We start from the raw sequence: 8414 nt of genomic DNA, 5'->3' as shown, positions 1-8414 counted from the left end.
TTAATGATTCAAAATATTAATAATCAACCAAAATCAAACTTATATATTTCTCTCTCTCACAACAAAATCACTATCTATAATGTCACTTGTACAATGCATGTAGTATTTTTAGTAGTATATATTTAAATAGGTTCTTAAAAAATTTCAGACATTTTTATTCTCAAAAATTTTTTTTACGTTAAGATTCCTAAGCTTTACAAAAGTAAAATATATAGGTCATTTTGTCACACTTTTAGGACTTATTTGTCCAAATAAAATTACAGATCTATTTAAGATAGAGACTTATATGTTTTATTTTTGTAAAATTTACAGACCTCAATCAGTGACGAATCTAAAAAAATTGATTAGTGGGGACAAAAATATACAAAGTAAGATTTAAGTATAGATATTTTTTTTTGTTTTTCATGGTACCTAATCAGTCAAGAATTAATTCGTCATGGATATGAGTCTCATTAAGAGTTTATCATTGGCTAATGAGTTGGTACATAAACGAGATAAAATTTGAACTCCCAACACTTGTTTAAATAGATGACTGAACTAATCACTCAACCAACTCAAATTAGGTTAGATATATTTAAAATTTTAAATTAAAACTATCTATATGTAATGAAAAAATTAGAACTACACACGTAAATACTATACACATACTCACTTATTATGATATTTAAAATGATAAAAGGATAATTTCATATACACATTATAGTATTCAAAATAATGAAAAGATAATTTATACAGATTTTTTTCGTTTTTNNNTTTTTAGATACAAAAATTCTAAAAAACCTATTTAAATATATAATTTTTTTTAACCCAAGTTTAATTGTTTACTGATCGAACCACAACAAAACCATAAAACTAAATTCCTCAACACTAATATAAAGTAACAATAATCCCACCACAAACTAAAACTAATAAAAATAAACAGGTTCAGAAAAGCAATAACAGTCTTGAACAAAATTCATATGCCGATGATAAAGAATTCTATTATCATCCTCTCTCGTACCATAAAAAACATCTTGAAAGCTGAAATGATGAGTTTAAAATTGTTATATCTGTGTTTCACAAATAAATATCACCAATTATTAATATCACAAAAAAAATATTTGAAAAAATGTAACTTTTGTTTTAGTTGATTCTCAAAATTTTAAATTATTATATATTATTATTATATAACAATATAATTAAACTTTTTATGAATACTATGTATTTTCGTACGGTGGGCAGTGGCTAATTTTTTTGTCACTTAGCATGCGTTTTTTTACAGAGACAAGACACTGAAACAGGGACAGAAATACATAATCGTGTTTGGCAGAAGAGACATGAACAGAGACAATGTGTCTAGAGACACTGAATTAGTGTATTTTGTGTCTATCCTGACAGGAAAGACACAGAGACACTAACAAGGGACACAACTTATTTTTTATTTTTTCTTTCATTATTCTTATTAATTTTTCATGATTATATTTTTTATTATTATATTTTTCATCTCAAATTTTTTAAATGAAAAAAAAAATGAGAATAAGTTGAATTTTCATAATTTGTTCTAGTTTTTCACCAAAAAGAATATAAGAACACAAAAATTTGTGTCTCTGTCCTTCAGTGTCTTGTCCTGTCCTATTCTTAGTGTCTTATCCTGTCCTGTTCTAAGAAACAAACGCAACCTTAATGATTAGTACATAAAGTTGAAAGTTACTAATTTTTTTAAGAGTAAAGGACATTTTCGTCCCTGACCTTTTTTTTTTTGCGGACATTTTCGTCCTCAAGCAATGGAAAATACATTAAAACCCCTGACCCCTGAAAAATGTGGACATTTATGTCCTTCTGTTGAATTCAGCCGTTTGCACTGGACGGAAAAGGCTGAGCTGGCAGAGATGGCGCTGAGGTGGCACGTAACGGAGGCCAGGTGGCATGGAACATTTCGTAACAGGACATATAAGTCCCTGGAGACGAAAACGACGCCGTTTTTGTATCCTCCCCCATTCTTTTAAATTTCTCTACCCTTTTCTTCTTCCTTGGTCCTTCTTCCCTTCCATTCTTCTTCCTCGGCCCTGCCTCCATCACCGCCGCACAGCTACGCCTCCGTCAGCCCCCATCAACACCGGCGACCTCTTCCTTCCTTTCTTTTCGCGTCTTCTTCCCTTTCTCACTCCCTTACTCCCATTAGTCTCTCTCTCTCTCTCTCTCTCTCTCTCTCTCTCTCTCTCTCTCTCTTCTTACCCTCCTTCCACCCACCGTTCGTCCGCGACAACCTTCTCAGTGACCCACTACCCCACGCCGCCGCCTCTCTGCAAAAATTAGTCTCAAATCTCGAGGGGTTAGGGTTTTCCTCCGCACGAACAATAATGAATAGTGTCGGATCGGGATCCTCGAACCTCTGCATAAATGACACTCTCACTGACGACGAGCTTCGTTCGATCCTGGCGAAGCTGGAGAGCGAGAAGGACAAGGAAATCTTCGGGTTGGTGTGTAAGAGGTGGCTCCGATTGTAGAGCACCGAAAGGAAGAAGCTTGCGGCGCGTGCAGGTCCACACAGGCTTCGCAGAATGGCTGATAGATTCACGCGCTTGCTCGAATTGGACCTTGCCCAGTCTGTTTCGCGGTCGTTCTATCCCGGCGTCACCGATTCTGACCTCAACGTCATTGCCAATGGTTTCACATGCTTGAGGGTCCTTAATTTTCATAATTGTAAAGGTGAACTCTTTTCCCCTTTTTTCCCATGTTGTTTTTGTTTGTTTTGCAAGAAAACCGTTGAAATTGACCTTTGGGATGTTACTTTTCTTCTAATGAGGAGTGAAAATTTCAATGAGATTCACATGGAATGTTTTTTACCTTTTCAGTTGGTAAAGGCTGCAAGGGGTATTGTCGATCCGAATATGGGGTTTGCTTGCCAGTTGTTGCAGTGCCAAAAGAAGGTGCATACAGTTGGATTGGTATGAAGTATGATCCCATCATGGAAAGGGATGCCAGATGTGCTGTTGGTCAGATTATTCGCTATGAGAAAGTGGAAGGACCCGTTAAAGTGAGTAGGGAAGCTCATGAACCTGCTAACTTCTGGGAAGTATTCTCAAGGTTCTTGCCTTTGATAGATAAATCTTACAGTAAAGTAGAAAGTTTCAAATCAAGTGCTAAGGTTCAGCCTAGTGAGAGGAAAGTGGGCTCCTATGATGTTAATTATGAAGTTTTCCAAAAAGCTATTGTTGGAGGTTTTGTGCCACCATTTCCATTATCAGAGGATGAACATGAAACCCATCTTCCTGCAAGAGAGAGTAGTTGAAGTGCCTTAAGGCGTAAAGTTTCCTCTTCTCATATGAAGGAGATTGTCACAGCCCCTAAGGCATCCCTTCCAAGGGTTTATTCCGATTCCATGTTGTGTATTCATTCAACAAAAACTTCATCTCCATCCTCATCTCCATCCTCATCATCTATATTATCATCTTTGTCCTCGTATATCTCTCCAAATTCTGTTTCTTCGCCTCGTATATATCACCTTGGAAGAAGAATGGAAGGAAAAAGGGACGAAGGAAGAAGAAAAAGGCAGAGAAATTCGAAAGATTGGAGAAGGAGACGAAACAGCGTCGTTTTTGTCTCTAGGGACTTATATGCCCTGTTACGAAATGCTCCATGCCACTTAGCCTCCGTTACGTGCCACCTCAGCGCCATCTCTGCCACCTCAGCCTTTTCCGTCCAGTGCAAACGGCTGAATTCAACGGAAGGACATAAATGTCCACATTTTTCAGGGGTCAGGGGCTTTAATGTATTTTCCATTGCTTGAGGATGAAAATGTCCACAAAAAAAGGTCAGGGACGAAAATGTCCTTTACTCTTTTTTTAAAGAAGTTCTGCGAAAAATCAAAAAACGAACCATAATCAATACTTTTTTTATTTAAATAAAAATATTATTTATTAAAATAATTTAGATTATATAAATTTACAAATTTAAACATTCTGTTAAGATTAGTATTGAATCTATAGCTCATTTAAGAAATTATGCTCTAAATAAAAATATGATGTAATAGTATAAATATACATGATGTAATTAAAAATTCTAATTTTTCTCTTGATTCTGATGTTAGGGATCTCTATTCTATTCTCTCTCATTTCTATCTAATTCTCTATATCTCTTCATAAAATATTGTATTTAATGGTGCTTTTATTGAATAATTTATCACGAGTTTTTCATTCTAAATCTCAAAACCAATGGTGATTTAGACAATTTAAATCACATTTCAGTGTTTGAGACTATTCCTATTTTTGACGATGGTAGTGGTTACTGGTGGGTTCTTTTTGTCTGGAAATTTTGGAATTCTAAAAATGTAACAGATGCCCAAAGATTGCAGGAGGCACGCCCTAGATTATTTGATAAAGCTCTACAATGGTACTCGCCTGGTTATGGAGGTTCCTCAATCCAATGGGACAACTTGAGATACCTTTGAGGTCGTCTTACTTCATCATTACCAAACCTAAATTCATCCATGTTCTGCCAATAATTGATCAATACGAAGCTTCAGATCCAGATGTAGCTTTAGAAGAAATTAGAGTGTACTTGGAGAAGTATCAACCATAATAGCAATAAGAAGAATCAATAGAAATTGCAGATCAATCACAATTTCAAATTCAAAAGATCCAGAGTTAATAAAATGATCAGGCAAAATTTCAAATTTCTGAACGGAAAACTCATTCAAAATTTCAAGATCTAATTCCAGCATCATCAACCACAATTCAGGATATGACAATACAAGCAATTCAACAAGTAGAAGATTTAAAAACATATATGAAATTATCTATCGCGGTCACGGTTAACAGTGACGATGTGGAGCAACAAGCTGTGGATGGCACCACTTTAGGCAACGGTGATGGAAAACTCACTGTTAGAAGCAACGTCAATGACAGCGTCGTCGCAATAAAGATGGTGAAGAATGCAGATATAGACCTGACAGAAGAGGAAGGGATGACGCAGCCACCAGCAAAGCCACTGAACTGGAACTCGCACACGCTGGTCTTGGGTGAACCTGCAACAACAGATATCATGGCGGAAGCAACACTACACTTGGTGGAGGGTGTGATGGATGCAAGAGATGGTTCGGACGCAGCGGTGGTTGTGGGCGGAGCGGCGGCGAGAAGGACTGCACTTGAAGCGAAGCCTCACGAGACGAACATTGTGGCGACAACAAGTTGTTCCTAGTACATTTAACGTGGCCAAGCCACCACCACTCACAGCGATGGTCTTTCCTTGGGACCACAAAGATACAACACGAACAGCCAGCGATGGTGATACGGCAGTCGATGGCTTTGGTACGATGGCCGGTGGCTTGCTCTATGGTATTGTGCAAAAGATGACAAGACTGAGAGAGGAGATAGGTGGTTACTAGATTCTGAGGTTAGGAGTAGTGCCATTTCTGGCGCATAAGCTTCTAGGAAGAGTTGGAGTGGGAGAGCAATTATCTCCTTTTCCAGAATTGGACTTCACTAGGGGCAAAGTCTAAGCCAAATTCATATTGAAGTTGATCAATATGGGCCTACATTGGATTTCGTCTACCAAGCTAAACTGGGCTCAATTTTGGGAAGACAAAAATTATATGGAGTCCTTACTAAGGGATTTTTCTAAAACAATGGGATCCTGATGGAAAATGTTTTTATTTTATACAGTAGCATAGAAAATATTATTTTAGAATTAATTGTTTCTTTTATTAATTATAAGTCACATTTACAATTTTAATTAAGATTTATATTTTTTGCAACCTTGGGAGTAAGGTTGTTTTGAAGGCGAGGGCAATGTTAAGATTAGTATTGGGCCTATAAAGCTATAACTCACTTAAAGAATTATGCTATAAACAGGAATATGATGTAATAATGTGGCTATGCTGATGTAATTAAAAACTCTAATTCTCCTTTTGTCCTTAATTCTAGGAATCTCTATTTTATTTTCTCTGATTTCTACCTGATTCTCTACCTGATTCTCTATATCTCTTGGTACAATATCGTATCACATTCTCTTATATTTTCGTGATCTCTGAAACAAATTTTACACGACTTTCAATGCTAATACCAGAAAAATTGGGCAAAAATAAAATTTTCATTTTTGTTATTACTGATTGCAAAAATGTGTCAAATTACAATGTTTAATTTTTACATGCAGTATTTGCAAAAATGAAAATACTAACGTTTAGGAATTTTGCCTATAAATACAAGAAATCAATTGTAACAAATGTTATTTCACCTCTTAATCTTAAATTTCTTACAAAATGGCTACTAAACGCATAGTTGTTGCTGTCTATCCAGCCGCAACTATTAAACATAATAATGATGGTAAATTTTTTAAATGTTATGATCCAATTCAATGCATACTTGGCAGTTATAATCGTTGATTAAGATTAAAAGTTTTATTATGGTAAATATGGGTTTATTAGGAAGGAGACACATATTAAGAAAAATTGGGTATTGGATTATATTTTTAGACAACAGTCAAAGTGTGTGATATAAAGTGTTTTAACTAAAAGATGACGAGCATATTCGTGCTATATTCGATTGTTATGAGGAGATTGTAGCACAATAACTGATGGAGTTTTACATTGAGTTGATTGACATTAGAGGTAATTCTTTGTCTTCTTGTTCAGATACATTGTTTTTCATATAGGACCAAGGCACAATCAAAGAACCAATAGTGGTGGCCTGAGAGTTGTACCATTAGAACTCGATTTTGTACTAGTGGTGCTAGATATTTAGAAGACTCAAAGACATATGAGGAGTGGGTTCAAATTGGTTCTGATAATGATAGCGACAAGAACATAGAGTTGTTCCTAAAACCCAAGTTTTCACAATCACATATCATCATACTGCAAAGCCATCTTTCCTTCCTAGTGTTTGGAAATTACAAGTCACTATTTTTCATTGGGCCTTACTTGATGCTATAAAGATAGATTCGATGCCTTTTGGTCCTAACGGCCTTGATGACTACGTTACAGATAGGAGCTTGTAGTTGTGAATTGGGTAAAAATTCTATAACAGAGTCCGTGCACCTAGCCATCAAGAACTACAATATTTGGAATAGCGTTGAGTATCGGGCAATTGAGTCTGATTGAATAAAGTACTAATGTCATTGCAAGTATTTGTTGATGGAGTATTCAGGTTGTTTATTAGTATAACTTTAGATATTGGGAGATTGGTAAAGTATCAGGTATAACATATATGTTTGGCAACAACGATGTCTCAAGATCACGCTCAACTAGATAGCAACGTTATTTGCAAGGTTATTTTTTTCGTAATAGAAGGTAATTCATCTATTCTGATAAAGGTGCTACAAGGCGGTGTGAAAGAAAATTATAAGTTCATGGCATCGTACATGAAGGTACGAATGGCAAAACAAAAAGTAATTGTTGAACGTGATAGAACATTATTTACTAGGTAAAGTGTAAGATCTCTAACTTGTTCTACATTATCAAAGTAATTTTCAAGACTTTGACTCGATGATATTTAATAGTGTTTTGAACCTTTCCTTCTTACATTAAATCATTGCAAGCCTCTTATATCTTTCGATGGCACACATATTTGTGAAAAATATGGAAGGGTCTACTAATGATAATTGCACAAGATGAGAACTCGATCATCCTTCTTATTGGATTTGTATTGGTAGAGTCAAAGACAACTAAATCTTGGTTTTCTTTAAAAAAACAAAAAACCTCTGGCAAGGATGTTTGAGCTCCATTAATGTAGGCACATGGATTTATATAAAAATTTACCACCCTACAGCCTCCAAAATAGAAAAAGGGAGGATTCATTTTCGCAACTTCCAAAACTAAAAATGGGAGGAAAAATATGGCTCGTTTTTGCAATCTCGAAAAACAAAACTGGAAGAAAAATCGTGGTTCATTTCCATAGCCATCAAAATAAAAATGGCAAAATTTCAAACTTTTCATTTTTCATTTTCGCAACCTGAAAAAATAAAAATGCAATATATCATTTTTGCATCTTATGACTACAAAAATGCGATTTTTTATTGTTAATATTGGGCCAAAATTGGTGTAATCCACCAAAATGACCAAAAAACTGTGTTAGACGCTATTGTGGGAATTTCTGATAGGTACAAGAAAACGTCACTGCCGTTTTTCCATCTACATCACTATCGTCTTCGACAAAACTTCAGCGACGTTTTGCATAAAAGGTCAATGACGTTTTCTGTGCATGGCTAACACGTGGCTAATAGGCTCTCTCTTTTCAGCGTAAAATCTTTTTACCCTAGCAACCATCTTCTCTTCCCCATTTCTTCTTCTTCTCTTTCCAGCTCTACAAAATGGCTCTCTTCCATCATTGTCATTCTTACCCCACCAAAATCAAGCAAACCCACAAAAAACAAGCAAAACGGCAGCACCACACCACCAATCATCACAACTAAACCAAAGCCATTCAGGTAAATATATACTT

The sequence above is a fragment of the Arachis ipaensis genome, chromosome B07 (assembly GCF_000816755.2).
Source record: "Arachis ipaensis cultivar K30076 chromosome B07, Araip1.1, whole genome shotgun sequence".
NCBI classification, from domain to species: Eukaryota; Viridiplantae; Streptophyta; class Magnoliopsida; order Fabales; family Fabaceae; genus Arachis; species Arachis ipaensis.
The sequence above is the reverse complement of the archived record's forward strand: the minus strand, read 5'-3'. Positions refer to the sequence as shown.